Here is a 27,942-nt window from a genome sequence, read left to right on the forward strand (position 1 = left end):
GGAACATGACTTCTTCTTTCCAGAAGTCACATTTCTTAAACTGCGTAAACGGCTGATTCGTCTTGAGGGTATCCAAGACCGCTCTTAAGTGCTCCTCGTGCTCTTCCCGACTCGCAGAGTATATCAAAATGTCATCGATAAAGACAATAACGAATCGGAACAAAAACGGCCGAAATACCCTGATCATCAGATCCATGAACACGACCGGTGCGTTCGTAAGACCGAACGACATCACAAGGAACTCGTAATGGCCGAAACTAGTTCTGAATGCGGTCTTCTGCACGTCCTCATCCTTGACGCGCAACTGATGATACCGTGACTACAGATCAACCTTCGAAAAATACCGTGCCCCCTTCAACTGATCAAACAGATCATCAATCCTGGGCAAAGGATACTTGTTCTTCACTGTCACCTGGTTCAACCTGCGATAATCTATACATAATCATAAGGAACCATCCTTCTTCTTGATAAACAAAACAGGTGCTCCCCAAGGGGACACACTAGGACGAAGAAAGTCCAAATTCAACAAGTCATCTATCTGCTTCCTCAATTCCTACATTTCACTCAGAGGCATGCGATAGGTGGGTAATGAGATAGGTGTCGCACCAGGCATGAGATCAATAGTAAAATCAATCTACTGGCGTGTTTTCAAAATCCAGGAATCGTCTCGAATACATCTTCAAAATCCTAAACTACTGGCGTGTTTTCAAGCGCCGAACCAGCAATACTCTCCAACAAAGAAGTATAATAACCAAAACGGAAAGGGTAACTGACCTGAATAGGGAAAGTAAATGTCTCACCCTCAGGTCCATGGGCTATCACCCGTCTAGCCTCACAATCAATCTCTGCTCGCATCATCATGAGCTAATCCATGCCAATGATGACGTCGTAATGATATAGAGGTGGGACAAACAGGTCAACTAGAATCGATCACCTCCCTAGATTAATCAAACAACCCATACAAACCCTGGTAATACTAGAGGAGGTCCCTGTAGCAGTTGTGAGTGTCACTCCCTTCATAGTAACAGTGCCCAAACTTAGGCGCTTAACTGCCGCATACGATATAATAGAGGTAGTGGACCCGGTATCCCCCAACAAGAAGACAGGAATACCTTGGATGTGAGCTGTAACCTCAAAGGATCTCGGCGCTAAGTCAGCCCCAGGCGCTTCAGCTGTAAGCGCGTGAACTCGAGCCTGCTGTGGGTGATTCGGCAGTGGTACCATGGGCCGCTGAGGTGGACTGAAGCGAGGTACAGAAGGCCTGAAAGATGGGTGAGTTGGTGTTGAACGAAGGGGTGGAGTTAATATGACCTGAGGCATCGGTTGACTGATCCTCTGCGGCGGTGTAAATCCACTGTCCCGCATTCGTGTAAAGCAATTACGATCCGAATGCCCGATTCTTCCACAGTATGTATAGCGCAAATCTGAATGCATCAGCTGAGCTGGCGACGCTGCACATCTTGGAGGAGAATCTACCCCTGGCCTCTTGTCGAGAAATGGTGTACTCAAAAAGTTAGGTCGCGATCTAGGAACCATGGGTGCACGCATACGAGGCAACCTGTCCCCGTCCTGATCAGCTCGCAGGGACATGCTCACCAACTCATCATAAGAAGAGATGCTAACACAGCACATCTTTGATTGAACTCAGGCCCATCAAAAAAATGCCACATTCGCATCGGCTGATCACCCAGAAGCAATGGAGCCTATTTACCCAGCTCAGTAAATCGGTTCTCATACTCAGTCACCGACATCCCTTCCTGACGGAGGTGAAGGAACTCACTCTCCTTCTCGTGTCGGTAAGTGATCGAAAAATACTTCTCGTAGAAGCGTGCCTCAAACGCCTCCCACGTCTACACATAACCCTCCGTAACTGTGCAGAGAACACTGTCCTACTATAAACTGGCCTCCTTCTCAAACATGAAGGAGGCAAGCTCGACCTGCTCTGCGTCAGAACAGTTAAGCGGCTTCAGCATCTTAGAGATGCGGTCAATCCAGTACTTGACCTCCTCGGGTCTATGATTACCCGCAAATGTTGGAGGTCGTAAGCATTGGAATCGCTCAAATGTGTCACTAGCACTAGCGTTCCCAGATGGGTGCATGGGTGAAGCAGGTGGAATCGCCCCCATCGACTGAGCAAAGATACCAGCCATGGAAGATAGAAACTGTTGCTGCTGTTGCTGCTGCTGGATCTGCTACTGCTGCATCAACAGTATCATCTGCTCTAGCCGATCAAGAGGCGGAGCAGACGAAGGTGCATAGGGCGTCAATGCAGATGCACGGTTCTGCCCAGGAACCAAAGGCGTGACTGGAGGAACCATAGAGGATGTCACAGGAGTCAGCTCGGCAGCGGGGCCAATAGCTGGCTGAGAGTCCGACCCAGCACCGAACTGAGACGAGCCCAACTGTGGATCCGTCTGGCTATCGCCTAGGGGGGAAACCCTGGCAAGCGACTCACCCAAAGAAAGACGGGCCGAAGTCTTCGAGCCCTTAGGAGGCATGCCCTACATTTAACAGAGGATGCAAACTGTGAGATTTAACATCCACACAATCCACCCACACAGCATTCACATCACAACTTAAGGAAAACAACATGCATTTCATTTAACAAAATTATCGCAATACAAGAAGTGCAGCATTACATGGATCGCAACATAGAAAGCATGCAAGCTAATACAACTTAAGTTACAAACAACAAACAACTTCCAAACTACTACGCCTATAATGGCTACACATAATAATGACAATAAAATAGGGCAAAGGACGACTACAAATGCATCTACTCGTCGGAATCAAGTGACGGAGGAGGGGCACCCTTATCCTGCAGGCAACATAAGATAGACTTTAGAGTGCGGGACACCTTCTTAAACTTATGTTTCATAAGGCCCCGAAGATCCATAATGTCCTAGCGTAGAACAGCCTGACCCTCCTCTAGTCGAGCTATACGGGCATCCCTAGCGGCCTGATCCATGCCTTACTCCGGTGCCTTAGGAGGGAAACTCTCACTCGTGTCCTGGGCCTCCACTTCTTCCTCGTCCTACTCTTCTTCTTCTTCTATTTTAGCTCCACCTTCTTCATTACTATCTTCCTCATCGCTCTCAGTCTCATCCTCACTTTCTTCAAGTAAGGCTTGTCTTCGACAAGGCCCGATATCCATCTGATTAAGAGTCGTCTCATTAATATAACGGACAGGTACCGACCTTTCAGCTCCAAGCCTATAGCCAAACTCATGTGCTATCTTACAGATGAGTCGGCCAAATGGGAGCGATTCGGTCCTACTATTCAAACGAGCGATAAGGACAATCTGACGCAAGATGTACGTCGGCACACACAGCTTCTCTCCTTATCCCACCTAATATAAGAAATCTACCATCAGGCGCGTAAACTCACTGCGGTTGCTCCACCTTGGATAAACATTGAATGTGCAGATATGGTGAAGCAAGCGGAAGTCGTCCGTCATGTTGGTCACTAAAAGGCTTCTATTAGGCTGTCATTCAACTAGATGACCACAAAGGAACCGCGTGCGGCAATCCCTTTCACGCGTACTACTCAGATTCTTCTCACTTGCATGAACCTCGCCAAGCGGCACATTCAGAAGTCGGGATATCAAAGTAACGTTGATTGTAGCCTCCTGATCTCTTCCACAAGGGATCTTGAACTGCAATGGCTCCAGCGAAGGCTCTTGAATGTGGGCATAAAAAGCTCGGACAGTACCCACAATCACGCGGTATTCGCCCTTGAATAGCGGACACTAACCGGCCCCTTCCAGGCGCTCAAATAAGAGATATTCGTCAAATAGCCGTAGATCTACATGAGCTTCAAAAAGGACCCTACGGCCCTCATAAACTCTATGAGATAGCTCCACCAATAGAGTTCTTCCAATGGGAGCTTGAGGATCGAGGTCCAGCTTTATCTGAAACTCTCGAGTGGTAGTTGGGCTTGCTGCGGCACCTCTCAACCTCCGTGAACGGTTGGGCGGCTAAGCTCGGCTTCATCAACAGGTGCTCTTTTCTTCCCCATGAAAGAGAGAATGGTGAAAATGGAAAATATGGCCGTAATAAACCCGAATAGGGCCATGAAAAATGAGGGAAAAGAGGAAAATGGAAGAAATGATGAGGCTTCCATGGATTTGAGACTCAAAGGAGGGATTTGAGTACTCAAATGGAAAGAAAAGAGAGGAAAAACAGTAATGGAGGAGGGTTTTGAGATGGGTAGAATGGAGTTGCACAGAAATGGAAGAAGAAAGGGTTTGGAGATGGGTTTTTGTAAGGTTTTGAGAGAAGTTTCAAGAAAAGGAAAGCATAGGAGGATATTTTATGAAGGAAAGAGGGTTTGGGAGGAGTTTTATTTGACCAATCATGGAGGAGTGGGCCACACTAGGCCCCATATGCGCTGGCCCGAGCCGGCCCGCCCGACCAGGCCCGTTGGGCAGCGAGGGCTTGCCGAACCGGTGAGGTCATCGCCGGTCTCTGGAAATTTCGGTGAGGACTCGTCATTTGGACGAGGTCCTCCTGCCCCCCAGGTCAGCAATTAATGTGGGTCCCACCCTGGGTCCCCCTATAAATGCCCCGATTGGGCCCTTAGTCCGTTTCGACTCTTATCGGGTTACTTTGAATAGAATCTAATACAGAGTCACATTTACTGGATTTCTAATGGCTGGGAAGGAATGATACACGGTCTAAACCTGTCAATGGATGGTCTAGAAGAGATTTGGGGTCGCTGTGTGTGATCAAGAGTGTGGACGGACTCGATCTCGGCGATCGTTTTCAGTCAACTTTCGCCGATAAGAACAACTAGCCACCCTCTTACAATAAAGTGATGTCACTGTGTATTGTGTGACCATAACTCAGGTTCTGTTTAATCCAAATCATGCTCTGATACCAACTTGTAATACCTTGAAATTCGAGGGTCGAGCACAACTTAGCTCCCGAGTTTCAAAACATCACTTATGCAACATGTGTAATGATGAATGTATGTTGTCTGTATTAGTGCATAACACATGAAGTAGATTAAGCCAAAACTGCAAACATAATCTAGGGATAGGTGAAAGACGCAAGTGGAAAACTAAAGAAATACATGTGTAAATGTGTAAGTCCCTGTGATATGTATGCTCTGCCAGGTCATAATTACAAGTGTTTGTCTCAAAAAATAAGTATCAAAATGAAGTAAACCATTATAACATCAACCCTGAATCCCCGTAGATCAGGACACGGCTCACATGAACCCGCCTGAGAACTGCATAGAGGAGAACGCCTCCTCATCATCCTCGAACTCCTGCTCTGCCTCGAGGGTCGCATTATCATCTGCATCTAAGACAGAGTCTGGTTGGTGTCGAAACACCGCCCTAGAACATGGGAGTGAGTGATCAACTCAGTGGAACTATATAGTAAAAGTTAACATATTATCAATTCAATCAAGCAGTAATGATAAGGCAATACAACCAAACATGTCCTAATTACTCTTATTAATGCAAGGATGTATGAAGAAATGATGCATACCCTCGCCTCCACTCCCTCAGCGTCTTCATCTTATGGTACGCATGACACCTCCCGCAGTGCTCCACGACGCCCAGCCATATGCAATGCGGTGCATGAATATGATTAACGAGTTGTTATTAGTCCTTTTCATACAGCAAGATTGGGAAGCTAAGGTTCCTTTGTTATATCGATTCCCAGACAGTGATCCATTTTAGGGTCGTCAGTCCTAGACAATCTCATACGATCATATGGTTCTAGGTTGCTGCAAAGGGCTCGTCACCAATCAATGCATGCCTAGTCATACCTTAGTTGCTACACTAAGGCTCGTCACCTCAATGCAGTATCAAGGTATGCTCGAGGGCACTACAAAGGGCTCATCACCAATCAATGTAGACCGACAACACGAATATAGTTTCCCATACCACCATAATCGGTTCACGAGTCTGGTTTGCTCACTGGTCACTACGGGGAGGCTCGTCGCCCCAGCGTAGGCCGACAGCTCGACCACAGTGTCCCATACCACCATGCCCGGCTTATGAATCTTAGCGGATCAAGGTACAATGGTTAACGGGATTGCATTGGTAAGTTTGGTACCGTAGATTCAAATAGTAGCGCCATACATGGTGAACACCCATCGGGCCAATCGGGTTGCTTGACGAGCTCGACAAGCAAGAGCGCACGTTAAGTTGAACGACATGAAGTGCGCAAACACTCCGTGTGGCCAAACCACTGCCGACAACCCTAATACGACTCGGGTTCATCAAACACGTCCTACATGGCGAAAACAACCTCAGCCACGAACTCAAAGTTTATTACCGATTGCCTGGGCTATTTCATAGTCCCACACCTTCAATTATAACAGATGTTCATACCAGCAATTCAAAACAGTAAAAGAACAACAATTCCAATCATACAAGCATGTGAGCATTTGATGGATTTCAACTTAACATGAATTCACACCTAAGTAGTGCCTAAAGTTAAACAACAAAGAATGTAAATTACATGTAGGAAATCATACACATCAATAAGATAGTTAAGAATCTCTTCTCAACGCCCGTAAACAGGATAATATATTACACCCTTAATCATTCAAACAGTTCTACCAACACTTAGACTACATATTCCTACATACATGACGTATTTGGTGATAACACACACTTGGATAATTCCTTTCGCCAAGGAGTTGATACACGTATAACTAGCACGAATACACGACAATTAATCATGGCAAACACATGCTCGTATTTCATACGTATACGATACTTTCTACCTATACATGGAATACACAAATCTCAATATAGTTCATATATATCAGAAACGCAATATAAACATCGCATTTGACATGTGAAATTTCACCCACAACAATAATAAATCATCAACTAACTTTGAAAGCCTTGAAAACTATAATCTATATGAATATAGTCCGTACCTTACACCAGAAAGTGCGTAACGGATCTGATTTAGACGATAAACCTTCGTCAACGACGATTAGACAACCTAAGGCATGAATTAAGTTAGCTATATCAACACTTAGACCATTCTAAGTTCTAAAACAGGTTAGGGTTTGATTAACTTACCCAAGAATGAGATTAGAATCGTCGGAATAACGATTCAGATACAATGGATTAAGTACGCCGATTAACAGGAAAGAATATCAAGATGATTCACCAACTTCTCTCTCACTTTCTCTCTCTTTTCCTCTCTCTCTCTCTCTCTCTCGTAGCTAGGGTTTAGAAAATTCGTATGGAGTTAAGAGTGAGGGTTTTAAGGTCTTTATATAGGCTTAAACTTGATGAAAATAGCCCCAGGGCTAAGGTATACTTAGGTTATAACCAAATCGGGTCTATTTCGATCCAAAAGAGCGTTTCTGGAGGTCCATTTCCTGAGTGTGGTCGGACTTAAGCTCACTAATATTGGATCATAAGCAAATTCAGTTTTCAGTCCGATCAGGTTTCTATATCGCTCATGGTGGACCAATTTCAGTTCGACGGTCACCGAAACTCAATCAGGGCCATAAGCACTTTGACATGTGTGGGCCATCTTTCCTGATCCGAGGGTGAATTTAGGTCAGAATCCAACGGTCAGAATGCTTAAAATCGGCGCGCAAGCGACACAACTCAGATTTCATAAATTCATATTTAATTTCTCACCTTTCTCACACTCTCTACTCCGGACTCGAGCAAATCGTCTCAGGACATCATCTGGACTTGATTTTTGAGGTGATTATGAAGCCCAACAAGGTGATCATTATGGTCTAAGATTATCACTATCGAACTTTCGACGTGCGGTCCAGGTCCGATACAAAGTTTCCAAGTACTCCCGAGAGCAACTGGATTTAGCATTGAATCCAAGATTTCAAGGTAACATAGCGCTAATGATTCTACAGGTTTTGGGTCTTACAGATCGAATTTAAAGTGATCGGTACCAATTTCATAGGTAATCGAGTTTAGCGCTGGTTAACCCACATTAACTTCTAAAGAATTTGAGGTAGCACTCGGGTCTTTGCACGAAATTTTCTGGGTCATTACATTTATCCAAGAAAAGTGTGGGAACTCTAATCCAAACATGAGGCACATTGAACACTTTAACGACTACTTGTCCATAATTGGAATTGAAAATATAGTTATATCAAGTAATATCTTTTCATGATCTAACTTTAGCACTAATCCCCAAAGAATTGAGTATAGACATGATAGGCTCCTTGTTAACATAGCCTACATGAGCGTCTTTGGAAATTATAAGGCTTCTTATTTATTATCAGGCTCTCTTATCATGCATCCATGCTTTTAGATTTTACCACATCTCATTCCTCCAATAAATTGTCGTTCTGGCTCTTCAATCATTGGTGTAAGATGTTGGGATTTGTGCTGTGGAATCACATAGAGATGGATCTAGGATAGCAATCCAATGGCACCAAACAAATACATGAGAACACAAAGATTTAATGTGGAAAACTTTTTTGGGACAAAACCACGGCATAAAGCAACAGGATTCCACTATGAAAGCATAAATTACAAAGAGAAAGGACTTACCCGATTCGAACAACCTCAAATCTCACCCTTACTACACCATTTAAAACCCTAAAACCCCTTCTATAAATTCTTAGAATACCTTTAGAAAGCCTTAGCATACCTTAGAATGGCCCTAGGGACTCCTATTTATAGTTTAGGAAACTCCAATTACGCACCTCTCTGAAACTGCCTCAAATTTACACAGTCCGCATAGAATCCGCGCACCATCCGTGTAACCTTCGACTGGTCGAACCTGTCCCTCGACTAGTCGAAGACCCCTTCGACTGGTCAAGCCTGTCCCTCGACTAGTCGAAGACCTCAGAAATTTCAGATACATTATTGTTAAACTTCGAGTCGAACTTGCTTCGACTAGTTGAAGAGACCTTCGACTAGTCCAATCAGTCCCTCGACTGGTCGAGTATCTCGGTGAACCAAGATTTAAGACATCTGTTTTACAACAATCTCCACCATGTCTTCAATCTTTAACCATGTAGCTTCTTAACCTCTTCTCTTATCTTTGCATCACATCATAGCTTCTCGTACACACTCTGTCCTTCTTTTACGCCATTGCCAAGGCCAAGGAAGTTGTACAAAACTTGAACTTCTTTGTAGGAATGACCTTGGTGATCATGTCTTCCAGATTCACGCTGGTGTGAATCTTCTCTAGTGTTATACCTTCTTCCTTAAGCACCTGTCGGATAACATGGACATCCAACTAATTGCTCCACTCGCTAGTACAAACGAGTAACCCGATGTCGACTTACTAAAATCCACACTGCCTACGTAATCGGAATCCACATATCGTTCCGCCTTACTTCTTGTCTTCTAAAAAGATAAGACATAGTCCTTCGTACCTCGAATTATCAAAGTAAACATCTCACTGCCATCTAATGTTGTTTGCAAGGTATTTGCTCACAACACCAATTAACTGTGAAATAACCAGTCTAATACAGGCCATGGCATGCACTGCCAACCGCATTCGAATAAGGCTCATGAGACATATCATGCTTTTCCTCATCTGTTTTGGGACATGTCCTGAGGAAAACTTGAGTAGAGATGCGTAGAGAACACTCACCGGCATTGCCTGGTCTATCACATACTTGATAATTAACCATACAAGGTATTCTACCTGTGATTAATAAAACCTTCTGCTCTTCCAGTCTCTATGAATATCACCGCCGAGAACCTTCTTTACTGCCTCCAATCCTTTATCCTGAATATCTCACTTAACTGAGTCTTTAGTACATTGATTAAAGAAATGTCATGATTAGCGATCTACATGTCATTAACATACAATTCCTGACTCACTGTAAAGGAATCAAATTTTATACCACTGTCTAGGCAACAGGTTGAACCACGACCTCCTGCAGACTCTTTTCCTCGGCCTCTTTAACTTCGAACCACTCTAGTTGCTTCATGAAGAACCACTCTTCCAATTTCCTATATAGAAGTGCAGTCTCCTCATCCATCCTTTTTAGCTTGAGATCGCATTGGGCAACCAGTGCCAATACGAATCTAATAGACACCTGTTATACTGTCAGCGTGAATACCTCTGAGAAGCTGATCCCTTCTCTCTGAGCATAACCCTTCATTACCATCCTTGATCTATATCTATATTATATTCTCTTGAAGATCTACCTGTATCTAATCGCTTTCTGGCCCACTGGAAGCTCCACCAGCTCCCATGAGATGATCTGGTATAACAAGTTCATCGCATTGTCCATAATCACCTTCCACTTCTTAGCACTATGCTTACTTCTCAGCACCATGCTCACCAAGAGCTAGTTGAATAGTAGACAAATCTCTTTTATCTATAATGAGAGCATATGCGATATTAGAGTCATCTATGTACCTTATTGATATCTATGATTATATTGTGTGATTCTTCTCACGAGTGGTTGTTCCACCTTCTTCATATCTCTATTCGCATGTCCCAGCCTTCATGTCATGCCTGCTCATGTAGTCATGTCCAACATGCCATACACGTGCAGAAGTGGAATCTGCTACAACCATTGTAGCTCCACTTTTTGAAGTACTCTCGATCAACTTGTATATGTTACTAAGTCATTATGCTTCCATGATTACCTGTACCCCCTTAGATACCTTAAGGGAACCATCAATACCTATGTACTTACAGCTCATTGCCTCAAGTAACCAAGCGAAATCAGATTCTTCTTCATGTCAGGAACGTGCCTCACATTAGTCGGGGTGCACTCTGTCCCATCAAACATCTTGATGTGCACTGTACCAACAGCTACAACATTACAAGCAATGTCATTGCCCATAAACACCTATCCACCATCGCACTCTCTGTAACTGGTGAACTAATTTCGATGAGGAGTCGTGAAAAGATGCCTCTGCATTTAGAATCCACTCGTTCTTATGATCATCATAAAAGTGTCTGATCGTAGACCAAACAAATCATCACATCACATCTATTCGATCCATCTGACATGGCAGCATTGGCCTCCCTGCATGAAGCCTCAGATTCTTCTATTTTAGATTTAGGATTTGCACAATCCTTCTTCACATGTCCTTCCATCCAACACTTTAACTTACCTTTGCCTTTACCCATGGACCTAGATCTTGACACTGAAGATCCTATACCTTACTCAAAATTTCTGTCCCTTGTAAATAGTGCATCAGAAGATGTCCACATGTCACCATTTAGCTTTCTCATAGCCTTTCCTTGAAGGGCTAAGATAACAGTATCGACACTCAGGTTTTATTCGTGGTGCATATTGTGTCCTGGAATGACTCATACGATGCTGGAAGAGAATTCAGTAACATACATGCTTATTCCTCATCTTTCATCACTTCCTCCATATTTAACAATTTGTAAACCAATTTATTAAAGTTACTGATGTGAGCCTCTAGATCTCCACACTCTACTATCATAAAGTTATACCACTGACGCTTCAAGTGTAAGCAATTTTCAGAGGATTTTTTCACATAGACATCCTCTAACTTCACCTATAACTTAGCCGCAGTTTTCTCCATCATGACATTGTAGAGAACCTCATCCATGAGACATAAACAGATCGATGATAAGGACTTCTTATCAAAGTATTCCAATCATCATCAGTCATAGTAGACTTTCGCTCCACAAGAGTACTATCTTCGTCTTGCTTGATTAAGGAACTGATCATCTTGTTCTTCCATAACTCAAATTTATTTTTCCTTGAGTACTTCTCAATATCATACCTAGTGCTTACCATTATTGCTTATATCTTAGATTCAGATCTGTGCCCCAACGATTGCTCTGATACCACTTATTGGGATTTGTGTTGCAGAATCACACAGAGATGGATCTAAGATAACAATCCAATGGCACCAAGCAAACACAAGAGAATACAAAGATTTAACATGGAAAACCCTTTCGAGGAAAAACCACGATATAAAGCAACAGATTTCTACTATGAAAGCATAAATTACAAAGAGAAAGGACTTACCCGATTCGAACAACCTTGAATTTCACCCTTGTTATACTCTTTGAAACCTTAGAACCCCTTCTAGAAACCCTTAGAATACCTTTAGAAAGCCTTAGCATACCTTAAAATGACCTTAGGGACTCTTATTTATAGTTTAGGAAACTCCACTTATGCACCTCTCTAAAACTGCCTCAAATTTATGCAATCCGCGCACTATCTATGTAACCTTCGATTAGTTAAGCCTGTCCCTTGACTGATCGAAGACCTCGGGAATTTCAGATATAGAGTTGCTGGACTTCAAGTTGAACTTGCTTCGACCAGTCGAATGGACCTTCAACTAGTCGAGTTAGTCCCTCGACTGGTCGAGCATCTTAGTGAAGCAAGATTTAAGACATCTGTTTTACAATACAATATGGGTGGATTTTTTCAAACAATAGCAAAGGCCTGGGAGACATGAGTTAGTAGATACTCCTATGTTCATTATTGCTACTAAGCTCAAAATAGTTAAAATTGCTCTTAAATCCTAATTAGCTAGTATGCCCAAAATTTTAGATCAATTTTCTTAGGCAGGAAGAAGGAAAAAAAAATAATAACAACAACAATCTTGAATTTATTTAGATTAAGATTAAATCTAACCCATCCACTACTAATATTGAGAAGGAAAAATGTGGCAAAAATTAAGCGGGATAGAATTCAAAATCTAGAGTTCTCCGTACTAAGGCAAAAGGCTAGAGAATTTAAGTTGAACTTATGAGATACTAAGTTCGAATATTTTTATGCCTCCATCAAGTATAGACATCCAAAATCTGAAAAATCAAGAACGTACATGGATGGTAATACCACAAAAAACCAAGATGAAATCAAAGATATTATTCATGATTAGTCTCCTCTTTAGTTGGGGCTATTCCATCTAGACCATGGGCCCTAAAGGGGCCCTTTTTAAAGCACAACGGCTTTTGAGGTACTGCAAGTGTTGACCTTTGACCTCAACCTTACTAACAACATTAACAATATGTCTCAAGAGGAGAGTGATGAGCTGTACAAACCTATCACCATAAATGAGATTTTAGAGGATTTTAGATATAGTTTTATAGAATAGTCCACCTTAGAGTTGAATCAGCCTGATTTTTCAATTAAAGCTAAACAAGGTGTGATTTGCCTATTGGATAGTGTTGATTTTGTGCAAGTTGTTTAACCCATGTTAGCAATGAAAAAACCAATTTTGTTGGGCTTTTTCAAAATAAGAAGAAAAGGAATTTTATTTTTGGAAAAAGAATGGTTGTGGCTTTGGTGATTATTGGTGTGAATGGTGATGCCTCTTGGTGAAGGGAGCATTTTTTGAATTTGAAATGGAGGGATGTCATTGTTGGAAAGACACCACCATTGATGAAAAGACACCATGGAAGATCTCTTTTCATGAAAAGGGCCTTAAGCATCTCTTGTGATTCTATATAAACCCATCTTTGGGTCAATTCGTGTAACACCCCGGTTCCCGGAACCCGAGTACACTACTCATTTTTCAAAAACCCAAGCGTTAGCCTTTAAATATCTCAAATTTCATGTACATTTTTTTCCTTTTATCAGAGTTAATAAACTAGTGGGACAAAAGCAAATTAAGTATAAGAGAGAGTCCAAATATACATAACCAATATTTTAAGTGGTTACCCAAAAACTTATACAAATCAATGTCTTAAGTTTTTACAATGCATAACAGTACAAAGTAAATACAGATGAAGTCAGGAATAGAGAGTCACAAGATCATCTGGCTCATCCTATTCTATATGAATGCTAACATGTACGTCATCTGCGTCTCCTACACACTGAGTATGGTTTAATAACGTCAATGGCTATCACAATGAGGTATAACCTCCAAGATTTATCGTATCATCAAGATAATTAAGCATAGTTACATAGACAGTGTATAATAATTATTACACAATGATTATCATGGAAATCAGATAAGGTTTATCAGATACATATTCATTAAATAAATTCTATAAAAATAATCTTGTATAAATGCATGGATGCATGCACATACTTACAGACCTGGAGATGCACATTCAGCTGGTAAAAAGTCACCCAAGGAGAACTAGCCACCCAAAAAAGTACTCAAAGGTACATCTAAAGAGAACCAGCCACCCGAAAAAGACTATGATATATATATCGCCTAAGGAGGACTATTCACCTAGAAAAATACACATGGGTACACCCAAAGAGAACTAACCACCTGAAAAATATCATTATATATATATATATATATATATATATCGCCTAAGGAGGACTAGTCACCTAGAAAAGTACACAAAGGTATGCACAAGGAGAACTAACTACCCGAAAAAGACTATAATAATATATAGATCACCCAAGGAGATCTAGCCACCTGGATAAGTACTCAAGGCACGCCCAAGGAGAACTAGTCACCCAAAAAAGACCATATGCCATGAAAATGCATGATTAGCTCCACCATTATTATTTTAATTTCAAACAATCATTTTAAAAAAGCTCAAAGGTCACTATAGGGAGTTTGTCCCCCAGCATAGGCCGATAGCTCAGGCACAGTATCTCATTCCACCATCCTTGACTTATGAGACTAACAAATAAGATGTTTTAAGGTAACCTATTCAGTTAGTGGCCATTCATAGTCCAACAAGTGGAACTTACCATCGGAAAGTAGTATAAAATAAGCCGCAAAAGGGCAAGTATTCCATAAAAGCCGTAAGGGCCAAATATTCCACGTAATGGTGTGATTAAAAGGGACTATTCCCCAAAAGCCACATACGCACAAATGGTCCACAAGGTGGTAAGTCCACAACATAAATTTATTTAACCCATTTCACATATGGCCACTAGTTCAAGGATCTCTTAAAACACCTCAAGAAATCATGAATGGGACATTAAATCATGTATAATATAGCATATGCATATCTAAAGTGTTCATTTCAAATCTGAATAGGGATATTCAAGTCTATAGCATGTTCAAATATTTTACTTTCAATTCAATTCATCAATCATTTATAAAAATCGAACTCAATAAAAGAAATCAACCATATTAACTAATCAATAAGACAGATGAAAGAAGATGAATAAATAGGCTAACTATCAAGATGTAAAAAAGCTTGAAGGGTGATCCTCACCTTGGAGTTTGATAATCCCTCAGTGTTGGTAAGATTGGATGTTCATGCTTTAAGATCGACATCTAATATGGTTAACATAATTAGTGCAGTTAGCTTCACAATATACCTAATTTATATGGTCGTGGTTAAAGCTAGGTATTTTAATAGATAGATTTAGGGTTTTGACATACTATCTAGAATTTAGGGATTTGAAATCTAGTTTGCGCAATAATGGTAATAATGATTTAAGAATTTAAAATTAAAATACTAATAATTTTTAATATTATTATAAAATTAATAATCTAATTAAAATAAATGATAAGTATGAAATTAATTAAGAGCAATATTTCAGTAAGAGTTTATAATACTAACAATTATAATGATAATAATAATAATAATATCAACAACAACAACAAATATTATCATAAATGAAATAACAAGGGAATACCTCTCATTCTTCCTTTCTCTGCCTTCTTCATCTGTAGTCTAATACAACGCCCAACAGAATTTCTGGCCAGATTCAACCATGCTTGAGGAGGACTGAGTTGAACTGAAATCAACTCCTACTGAGTTAACTCGGTAGCATGGGATCCACACAACTTGGTTTAAATCCGAGCCAGATCGAGCCCAGTTGCTGCCTCTATCAACTCTCTGTACTAAGCCCAATCCAGGCCTGAATTGCTGGACCAAAAATGACCCGAAGTTGTGTGACTCAGCAGTTCTCTGATTTAACTTGGCTGAGTTAACTCAGCGAGTCGAATACCCATTGCTTCCTCCATCTTCCTTCTTCTCACAATCTTCTTCCTTTTTCTTTCCTTCTTCATCCTACTATCTATCTCATCTTCCTTCCCCTGAAAGGGTTCGGACCCAGCCCCAACTCGCTCAGCTTAGACTGAACTCGATCTAAACTTGGTTAGTCGAGCCCATTCGACTCGACATGGTAGCAGAGGGGCAGCGGTCTCTCACCCTAACTACTTCTCTCTGTTTTCTCCTCTTGCAGGAGAACTTTCGGAAACGGCCTCTAAGTCGGCTTGACTCGGTCCAGACTCGGCTTAAACTCATGGACTCGTACAGAGACTTAGTGTGGCATAGCGGCACAAGCACACTCGCTCTTCCTCTCATCTTCTTCATCCTTCTATTTCTTCTCCTCCTTCCTCTCTAGCTTTCTCCTTCTTTCTCTACCTTGTAGCCAAACATGCCCCGAACTCAGTCCAGATTTGATGAGTTTCAGCCGACCTTAGCCCAGCGAGTCAATTCGCTCAACTCGATAGCCACCTCTCAGTCTCTCTCTCTCTCTCTCTCTCTATCTATCTATCTTTCTGTCTATCTATCTATTTATCTATCTCTTTTCCCAAATTTTTAGGGTCGACTTCTCAAAATAGAAGGAGAGCTTTTATAGCTCTCGAGAATCCTTCCAGGACCTTGGGTAACAACTAATTAAAGGATTAGTTATGGTATTATTTTCTTTTAAATTGTTTAAAATCAAGGGAATGATTCTCTGATCAGTCACCAGGGATAGATTTTTGAGTTAATGGCCCACCTAACGTGAGGTTTTAATCGGCGAATAGGACCCATTTTTCGCTAATGGGTTTTCTCAGTCTAGTGAGGAAGATGATCACGTCGTTAATAGCGGATTATCAGTTATTGGTTGATCTTATGATCAACCACATTGATGGTATGGATGATCTCTAGGATCACTATGGGGTCCACCTTTTGGAACAATGTCACGAAAATCCCGTGGTGCGTGAGTTTTTGAGTTGTGGCGGTATCTTGCGAGGTGATAGAACCCTAAAGAACGAAGAGAATGGAGGGCTAAGATGTTTTTGCACGAAGGGCTGAGATTGAGAGAATCCCGCATGCGGTTAGCCATCCTGGCAACAAAAAGGCAGAATGGCTTCCGTTTTTAGAAATTCCAGCTGCACACACTCAGTTTGTGCTAGTGGTGGTGGTCACACGTGTTTGATCCGTGGGTTGAAAGTAGGTAGGAAATGGTCAGATTCATGCCCTCTACAAGATTAACGGATCCGATCGTCCAGGTGGATGATCATGGTGGGCCACAGTCTGAAGAAAATGAATGTTGTCTGCTCGTTTGTCACGGGCGGTAAAAAATTTTTGAAAGGGGTTCGGTCAAACCCGATTTGACCGGGTTCCTTGATCTAGTGCAATGCTGGTGCATCCACTCCCTGTGTACATGCACTGTAGAGTAGGGTCCTCTATAAGTGTTATGGTTTCTAGCTCCTATATTGTCAAATTTTGTAGTGTCAAAACCTCTCTTGGAATTTGTCTTGTATAGCTCATCTACATAATAAAGTTTGTGCATCTCTTAAGAACAAGGGTCCTTTGTTCAAAAACTTCAAAGGCAAGATTAAATGGTCTTGTTCGAGTACACCATCAAATGAGTGTTCGATGTTCAAGATTCATAATTCAAGCTCCAAGTCAAGACAAAGTCTTTTTCTTTGAACCTCAAGCTCAAGACTAAAAGGTTTCAAGTTCAAGCTTCATCAGGTAATGATCACAAGCTTCATGAACTTCAGAAGATCTACTATCAACTGAAGATAAAGAAGACTCAATGTTCATACATCACTAACAAGGTTTGGATGACCTTAGGGTAGGTCATTTTGAATAGATAATTCAATTATATCATTTTATAAGTGAATGGTCTGTTTCTCAACTAGTCCTAGACTCTGTTAGACTAGTCCTAGCACTGGTTGACCAGTCCAAGAAATTTCAGAATCAATCCTAAGTTTGTTGTAGATTTTTAAAATTTTTTGTTAAGCCACAACCAGTCCTAGAGACTGCTCGACCGGTCGTGTGAACAGTGCTCGACTCATTCTCGACCAGTCCTGCATCCTCGACTTAAAGTCCAGCAACTAAATCTAGTTCCACATGACCAGTCGTGGAGGTCCCTCGACTAGTCGTGAAAGGTTTACGACCAGTCGTAGAACAGCTTTATCCAATCGCGCTCAAAATTTCAAAAATCAGTTGGTCTTATGATTAGTCGTGGTGTCCTCAGGACCAGTCGTGAATGCAATTTCTTTACATATAAATAGACGACGAATTTCAAAGTTTTTCATTGAATTCAAGGTAAATTAATACGTCACTCTGAGAGATAAGTTAGTCATTATTTTAAGCTATATTGTGCTCATTTAATATTCTCTTTTATTAGCTTTCTTTGTATTTGATTTTGAATTTTCGTATTCCAATCTTAATTGAAGAAGGGATTGAAGTATTCCCATTTCTTGGAATCAAAATCAAATCAAGCTATCCCAAGGTACTTTAAATCTAAAATCAATTTAGAACCTAGAACCATTTCATAAGTGAGTTTGTATATTGAACTTCAACATTGAACTTCTACTCTGACTTAGTTCTTCCGGGCGGCATCTAAAGGTGAATATCCAGGTATTTTACAGTTCTTGTAAATTCCTTTGTTTTGGTTTTCATTGAGATTAAGCTAGAAAAATATCTATTGTAGTTTGTCTGATGTGATCTAGAAAACTCGGAGTGTGGAGTTTTTGAATTGTGTAAGCCCACTTAAAAGACACAATTGTAAGGGTTTTAGGTGAACCTAAAAAAACCTATTTTCATAGTGAACGCTAATATCCACTGTGTGAGGATATTAAGAGTGGAGTAGTTTTGTGGCTGTTTTTCTAAACAATTGGTGTACACATAAGCAAACCACTATAATTTCTGGTGTTGTGGTTTGATTGTTTATTTATTTGTGTGGATGATTATAATTTCCCTTATTACATTTGTGGATAATGCTATAATCCTTATGTAGATGTTTGGGAATGTTGTAATAGCTTAGATTTCCTTTCTTGCTATTTATTTATTTATTCTTCTATAAAAGTTTGAGTTTTTGATACACAAACCGTTCTAGTAAGGTTGTCCTGCCATAAACCCTTGGTCTTTATGATGTAAGGTTGTCCTTAGAACAACATCTGTATCAACCTCTCAATACTCATTCTTTTGAGGTTGGCTTTAAATTCAGCATTGTGGGATTGTCTGTTACTATCTGTATTTAATTTATTTAAATTCCGTTGTTAAGTTTTAATTTGGCATAGTCCTATTCACCCCCCAGGACATATAGCTCGGCCTTTTCACCCGCAATGTTTTTTATATGTAATATTACCCGTTTATTAGGTTTCACGGGTGTATGTATGACCCATAACCAAAGTTTTGACATATCCAAAGCTCGGGTTGGGCCACACTTTAAAATCTCAGACTTCAATCACGGATTTTCGCTGATCTGATGGTCAGATCCTTCCAAATCTAATCACCAGCACAACTAATGGTTTTTAATTAGATTTAGGGTAGTTTTGACAGATATTTATGTACTTAGATGGCCCCACACCTCGATCGATCTCATGATTATGAATTTCGATGCCTTCATCGCTTCAGAATAGGTTATCAACGGTCTTAAGAGTTAATTGAAGCATCCAGGTGAAATCTGGTTTGCTTAGATGATCATACCCTTAAACAGACAATGAGAGGCCCTAATTTAAAGATCGACCTTAGATCTGATCATTGATCCTCAATTTTGACAGTCGAAACTTGAGGTCCGATGACATAAATGTTTCAAATTCACTCCTCACTTGTTCTAGGTATCCTAAAGACAATATAAATAGAGACCTTAACCACTGATCCTGTGTTGAGAGGGTTAGATGGCTCAATTCATGGGTGCAGGTTACCCCTAACAGTCGGGTTTAGGTTAGAGTGTGTGAACGTTCACATATATCGAGATTGCATTTATACTAAATCAGGTTCTCATGATAACACCTGAGTACTGAAAAGTATGGGGTGTTACAATCCAAATTTACAATTTCAACAATCTCCTATCTATCTTCTTCTTCTTCTTCACCATTTTCGTTTTTGGAAGGTTTTTTGAAAGATACAGTTTTTCAAGTGATAAAATATAAATAATTTTCAAGCAGTAAATTACAAACAGTTTTCAGGGGGCTAATTATAACAGCATAGAAGTCAGGGCTGTACGTAGTAAAAGTGTGTTTGGGGTGTGGTTTTTCAATTTTACAGGTCGAAACCCACATTTCTCTGGTCTTAGAGAAGAGGCTTATTGTATCCTAGAGGCGGATTTGATATAACCATCTTGCAAATTGGTTTAATCACCAGTAAGGTACGAATATCGCCTTAAAGATAGCGACATCGTAACACGCCTTAAGCCTATCTTTAAGTGATTCATTTTCAATTTTTTGCCTTAACAATAATAATTTTAAGGCGATATTATGACTTCTTCTGTAAGGCCCATATCCTAGTTCGTACCATTTCATAGACTTCTACAATCATTTTGGTTGAATTTCAGCAACCCGTGACCTATAATCAGCGTTTGCGTGCAACCCTAAGTCGCATCCCAAAGATTTGAGTCATCTCGACTCGATACTTATACTCTAGCGACCGCATCGTCGCCGCAGTTCCAACGCCTCGTGTTGAGGGTCAAATATTGCATATCAGACCCATTTATTGCATGGATTTACAAGCATGACACCGTTTAATAGCCTAATTTAATTGAATTTGTGATGCAGGGCGTCTTCACGAGCTTGGACTGGGAAAGGACACTAAAAAGCATGGATTTACCAATCTGATGACACTAAAGTAGGGGACGGACTCCAGAAGACCAAGAGTGACGAAATTATACACCAAGGGTCTGCGGAAATCGAGGAATCGAAGCTCAAGTGGCCTGAAAAGTGTCCAAAATGCAAGATCATAGGGTTCCCACCATCTGATCAGTTCGAAACTTCACACGTGGCTTGAGGACCATAAATAAACCGTACACGTAAAATTTCAGCCCCTGAATCACTATGAAAGTGGCCCAACGGACAGATCAGCCCCTTAAATTCTTAAGTAGGGCCCACCTGATATCTGGATATTCTCCATTCTTGGTCTCAACAGTTGAAATGAGCTGACAAAACTGATGGACGGAACGGATTTCTCACAAACCATCACAATGAAGCCACATGTACATCGCACGAACACAAGTGCATGCACACTCGTTGTGCACCGGAAGAACTGGACCGGTCAGCAGGCGCTAACCCGATCCATCTCCTCAACAGAGACAGCGCGCACCCGCTGTCCATCCGTTTTTGGCCTGTGGGCCCCACCCATTGTTCATGTTGATGATCCAAACCGTCCAAGTACTTCAGGAGGTGGCCACGACCCTTACCTACATGATATTTCGAGACCATGCAAGACTTTGCAAGATCCCACCTGTTAAACGTCAGATGGACGGCAGTGAGAAAACTCTTATGGGCCACAGTATCGGAAGAAAAAAACATCTCCCTCTGCACCGAAATTCGACTGCAAGCTCAATGGACGGCATGGATTTCCAAAAACACCAGTAAAGTGGGCCCCACCACGCACCAGCGCCTGCTCTGCTTGCGTATGTCCGTGAAAACCGGAAGCCGCCCGGCCTTCTCGGGCCGTTATGCATCCATGATGATGGTCGGATGCATGATCCAGACCGTCCAATCCTGTGTAAGGTCTGATATAACCACCTCCAAGAAGTCCAATTCTGCTTTTGGACAATCAGTCGTTCGAAATCTCTGTCCGAACACAAGATGCTTTTGTGTTTCTGCTGCTGCGCACGCTGCTGCCGCGCCTGGCTGCGTAAAGAAGAGTGTCTTCGCACCCTATTCCGGGTAGGACTCCCGGACGACAGTCCTGTATAAGAAGACGTAAAAGGGGAGAGAGAGAAACAGGTTCTGGGCGAGGTTCTGGGAGAGGTTCTGCTGCTGTTCACGGCTTGGGAGAAAGACAGGGACGTGGAGAGTTGCTGCTGTGCACGAGAGGAGTGCGGCTGGACGGTGGTTGTTCTCCAGGAAGTGCGGAAAGGCTGGCAGCGTTTTGAGGATTGGAGGACAGACAGAAGAAAAGAAGACAGGGAGAGAAGATGAGAGAGAAAAGATAAGGAATTTTTCTTCATTTTATTCTCTTTTTCATTTTCTTTTCCTTTCTATTTGTTTTGGGTTTAGGCCAATCATGAGTGGCTAAACCTCTTAGCTAGGGCTAAGAGGTGAAGCTTATAGCGTGATGGGATAAGTCTTCGCTTGCGCCTTTGTTTAGACTGAATTGATGTTGATTTAATTTTATTCTGGGAATGTACTTTTTGTCTTTAATGGTCTGTTGTGACTAAAATTACAATGGATCTGCGATGATTTTGAGTATTACTTTTTCCCCTTTTCATGTTTGTAAAGTCAGGAAGCCCTGTCGTTCACCATTGTCCCACGGGCATGGTAGGATGACAGTACCCTTCCTGATCCTCATACATGGTTGATTGGTTGGTAATTAGTTTAATTCTGTTGTTTGCTTTGTCTCCTGGGCATGGTTAGATGATGGAATCCATTCTAATTCATATACCTTTCGTCTCTTGAAAACCAAATCAAGTAAGTTCAGTTTGAATTCCATATGCGAGCATAAGATCTCCCTGATCTCTCCAAGTGGATCCTCTGAATCCCTAGTTTCCATCCTCTGAATTCCTTAAAGTTTTAATTATTCCACAATTATTTCTTAAATTCTATTTTGTTTAGATCGCATCTTAATCTAGTTCTAGTTCTACTTGATTTCAGATAACGTACAGGTATCAGTCCCTGTGGATTCGACCTCGGTCTTACCGAGTTTATTACTACATCACAACCCTATACTTGGGGAGTGAACAAGTTTTTGGCGCCGTTGCCGGTTACGTTTTCTGAAATTAATTAGTTTTAGAATTAAGTTAGGATTAGGATTTTACTTACTTTAGGATAGAAGTTTTTATTTTATTTTATTCTATTTTTAGAACTTAACTTGTTTCCTGTTTTATAGGATCTGGACATAAGTTTCTAAATTGGTAATTCCTTCCTAATCTCTCTACTTTTTCATATTTTTAGAATTTAGGTTATTTCTTTCCCTTCTTAGAAATTAACTTTCTATTTTTGTTTTATTTTAGTGACTTTCTAATTCTGACACTTTTAGATTCTAATTTGTTTCCTAATTTATTTTTAGAATTTTGTTTAGAAACTAACCTTCCTATTTTGTAGGCCTTTAAGATAGAAATCTCTAATTCGGTACACTCCTTCCCTACGTTCTATTTTTCAAATCTCTTGTAGTAATTTACTTTTTAGTTTAGGACTTTCTTAATTTAATTTAGAAATTTCTACTTTCTTTTAGGAATCAGTTTACTGTTATCTTTCTTTTAAAAGATTGTTTTTCTCCTTTTTAGAATCTAACTTCCTTTTGTTTTATTTTGCAGGTCCTTAACTTAGGGGCATCAATTTGGTAATTTCTTTCCAACTCCCTCTCTCTTTTTCCTTTTTAGATTTCCTTTTCCTTTCTTAGGATTAGACTTTGAATTTGATTGAGGGCTGCGAGTGTTTCATGCCCAAGTGGGCCCGTGACAACACTCGACGTCTCTTGACTGAAGGAGGATTAGTTGAGGGGTTGACTATCCATCGCAGGATTAGACACCGCTCGAAATCCCCTGAGTTAACTGAAGTTATGGCTGAAGACCAACCTCCTCTACTCCCACCTAGGGTGGAGGATACCCAAGATGAGAATGAGGTGCAACAGGCACCCCCGCCCCGTACTTTACGAGATTTTCTACAACCGGCGAGAGTGAGTACGCCCTCATGCATGATTTTTCCTGAAAACACAGGACAAATGGACATCAAGCCAGGAGTTATCCAACTCCTTCCCAAATTCCATGGACTTGAATCTGAAAGTCCATATTTACATTTGAAAGAGTTCGATGAGATAATAGCTACATTATGTTTTCCTAATGTATCTGAGGATACAATTAGGCTGAAACTCTTTCCTTTTTCCTTAAAAGAGAAAGCTAAGACGTGGTTACATTCACTGCGTCCTAAATCCATTGGCACATGGAACGATATGCAGAGGGAATTCATAAAAAAAATTTTCCCACATCACAAAACGATTACCCTCAGGAAAGCGATCATGAACTTTGCCCAAAAGGAAGATGAAACATTCTTCCAATGTTGGGAAAGGTTCAAAGATTTGGTCAGTTCATGCCCACAACACGGATTTGAAACGTGGCGCATTACAAATTTTTTCTATGATGGACTGACATCTTCCATGCGCCAAATGGTCGAGACAATGTGTAATGGAGAGTTCATTAATAAAGATGTCGACGAGGTATGGGATTACCTCGACAGTTTGGCTGAAAAAACACAATCTTGGGACTATTACCCAAAGTCGAACACCACGTCTAGGCCGACTCAATTAAAGGAAAAAGGTGGATTATATCTCTTGAAAGAAGAGGATGATCTCAAGTGTAAAGTGACTACGCTCATAAGAAAAGTTGAGGCCATGGAAGGAAAGAAGGATAAGGTCAATGAAATTGTTTGCGGCATCTGTGATTGCAACATTCACACAACTGAAAACTGTCCTACAATACCTGCCTTTCGAGGAGTGTTGAATGAACAAGCCAATGCCGTAAATAATTATCAAAGACCTTTTACTGGACCTAACTCTAACACATACAATCCTGGCTGGAAAAATCATCCAAACTTCAGTTGGAGAAATGGACAAACGGCGACTCCTCCAGGTTTCTTCAATCAAAATCCAAATCAAGTGAAACCTCAAGAGGAACCGGTTTAAAATCCCATACAAGAGCTGGCTCAGGCAATGCGGGGAATTACAGATTTTATGCAAAAGATAGATTCTCGTATGACGGTTATAGAAAAGGGGATGTTTCCTGCACAACCTATCCCCAATCCTAAACCGCAGTACGAGAATAATGATCCCAGCTCTTCAAATCAGATGGGGCATGCTAAATCCATCACCACTCTTAGGAGTGGGAAGATCATTGATAAAACTCTTCCGGTTAGGCCCGAAAAGCCTCAAGAACCGAAAGAGGACAACAATAATGAATCTAGTGAGGCCCCACAAAAATTAGAACCGAAACTTCTAGAAAAGCCAGTTGCTCCATTCCCCCAACGGTTGGTTTCACCAAAACCTCTCTCTAACTCTCAGGATATCCTAGAGGTGTTGAAACAGGTGAAAGTCAACATTCCTCTGCTTGATGTCGTTAAACAGATACCTTCATATGCCAAATTCCTAAAAGACTTATGCACGACCAAGCGACGAAAAATTATTCAAAAGAAAATCTTCTTGACTGAGAAAGTGAGTGCCATCCTGAAGCAAGACGTGCCGCAGAAATTCAAGGATCCCGGTAGCCCAACCATATCATGTGTAATCGGGAACCATCGAATTGATCACGCACTTCTTGACTTAGGGGCGAGCGTCAAGTTGATTCCGTACTCAGTAGACAAACAGTTAGGTTTGGGTGAATTAAAACCCACCCTAACCACACTACAACTTGCTGATCGCTCTGTTCGTGTACCAAGAGGGATAATTGAGGATGTGTTAGTCCAGGTCGATAGATTTTACTACCCTGTAGACTTTATCATCCTGGACACCGAACCCATCAATAACATGAGCACTCAGATTCCCGTCATTCTTGGTCGCCCATTCCTCGCCACGTCAAATGTAATTATCAATTGCAGGAATGGTATCATGACTATGTCTTTTGGAAATTTGACATTGGAGTCAAACATTTTTTTCAATAACGGCAGCAACGCAGAGGATGATGACGATTTCCATGACATTAACATGATTGACTCTTTCGTGGAAGATACGACACCTCTAACCTTATCCTCCGACCATCTGGAGACGTGCCTGGCCCACTCCCATGATTTCGATGATGACATGATTAGGGAGACATGTGCCTTGCTTGATACTGCACCGGTACTTGAAGTTAACCGGTGGAGGCCACAATTTGAAGAATTACCACAAACTGATATAGTGCCTCTACCGTCTAACCTCAAGCCGCCGAAGCTTGACCTAAAACCTTTGCCCTCTGATTTGAAATATGCATATTTGGGTCAAGATGAGACATACCCGGTGGTGATCTCTGCCCACCTGGAGAAAGAACAAGAGAGTATGCTTATATCTACTCTCATTGAGCATAAAGGAGCCCTAGGATGGACGATAGCGGACCTCAAAGGAATCGATCCCTCGATTTGTACTCACCACATATATCTTGAGGATAATGCAAAAACCGCTCGGCAACCACAACGTAGACTAAATCCAAACATGAAGGAAGTGGTTAAAGCCGAGGTTCTTAAACTACTGGACGTGGGTATTATATACCCTATATCTGATAGTCAATGGGTGAGTCCAACTCAAGTGGTCCCTAAGAAGTCCGGAATCACCATCGTAGCCAATGCTAATAATGAACTCGTGCCAACTAGAGTCACTACTGGTTGGAGAATGTGCATTGACTACAGGAAGTTGAATACCGTCACGAGGAAAGACCACTTCCCTTTACCATTCATTGATCAGATCCTGGAAAGGTTAGCTGGTCATTCCTATTACAGTTTTCTTGACGGGTATTCGAGCTACAACCAGATAGAGATAGCCCCTGAAGACCAGGAAAAGACCACATTTACATGTCCCTATGGCACCTTTGCTTATCGAAGGATGCCATTCGGACTATGTAATGCTCCTGCCACCTTTCAGTGTTGCTTAGTATCTTTTCTGATATGGTAGGGCAATATCTAGAGGTTTTCATGGATGATTTCTCTGTTTACGGTCCATCTTTCAGCAAGTGCTTGGAAAGTCTTAAATGTGTGCTGAAAAGATGTGAAGAAAAGAACCTGGTACTTAATTGGGAGAAGTGCCATTTCATGGTTCAGAAAGGAATTGTCCTTGGACATATCATCTCGTCCAAAGGAATCGAGGTAGATAAGGCAAAAATCGATCTTATCTCTAACCTACCTCCACCCAAGAACATCAGAGACGTGCGATCCTTCTTAGGACACGCAGGATTTTACAGGCGATTCATAAAGGACTTTAGTCTCCTCTCTCGTCCATTATGTAATCTTCTTCAAAAGGATGTTCCGTACGAGTGGACTGAGCAATGCCAGGAAGCTTTCACCAAGCTTAAAGGCACATTAACCACCGCACCTATCATGCGGCCACCCGATCTGGAACCTTCCTTTTGAGCTTATGTGCGACGCTTCTAATTATGCTCTTGGGGCGGTCTAGGCCGGAGAAAAGACAAGAAGCCCTACGTCATTCACTACGCAAGTAGGACTCTAAATCTGCCCAAGTGAACTACTCGACTACGGAAAAGGAACTCTTAGCCTTAGTGTTCGCCTTGGACAAATTTAGGTCCTACCTGATCGGATCCAAGATCATTATGTACACAGATCATGCGGCACTCAAGTATCTTCTTTCTAAGAATGATTCTAAGCCCCGCTTGATAAGATGGATCCTTCTACTCCAAGAATTTGATTTGGAAATTAAAGATAAAAAGGGAGTAGAGAACGTAGTGGTGATCACCTTTCTCGCCTTAATACCTCTCGATTCCCTTGAGGCGACCCATATCAATGACATGTTCCCGATGAACAATGTTTGTAGTCTCCCATTCACCTTGGTTCTGATATTGCTAATTATCTTGCTACAGTGCCATACCGACACAGTGGAATGCACAAGATAAGAAGAAATTTTCACCGAGGTGTGCAACTTTTCTTGGATGATCCTTACTTATTTAAATATTGCCGGACCAAATTCTAAGGAGATGTGTACCAGACGATGAGCATCGGAGCGTCATCTCCTTCTGTCACTCAGGCTGTGGTGGTCACTTTTCTGCTAAAAAGACCACGGCCAAGATTCTGCAGTGTGGCTTTTATCGCCCACTATGTTCGAGGACACTCATGAGTTTTGCAAAGCTTGTGAGCGTTGTCGAAAATTGGGGCGTTGTGTCGTCGAAATATGATGCCTTTGAATCCCATCCTTATCATTGAAGCATTTGATTGCTGGGGCATCGATTTCATGGGACCATTCCCCCAATCGTTTGGAAATCTGTATATTTTGCTCGCCGTGGATTATGTCACTAAATGGG

General features: G+C 41.4%; 1 non-coding gene across 1 annotated transcript; it reads right to left on the reverse strand.

Annotated features, from left to right (window-relative positions):
* Positions 1-23,951: 23,951 nt before the first annotated feature.
* LOC131252243 (small nucleolar RNA R71) lies at positions 23,952-24,058 on the reverse strand. Its single transcript, XR_009174278.1, has one exon. It is a non-coding gene; the product is annotated as a small nucleolar RNA R71 (small nucleolar RNA).
* Positions 24,059-27,942: the final 3,884 nt, after the last annotated feature.

This window comes from Magnolia sinica, chromosome 7 (assembly GCF_029962835.1).
Source record: "Magnolia sinica isolate HGM2019 chromosome 7, MsV1, whole genome shotgun sequence".
NCBI lineage: Eukaryota > Viridiplantae > Streptophyta > Magnoliopsida > Magnoliales > Magnoliaceae > Magnolia > Magnolia sinica.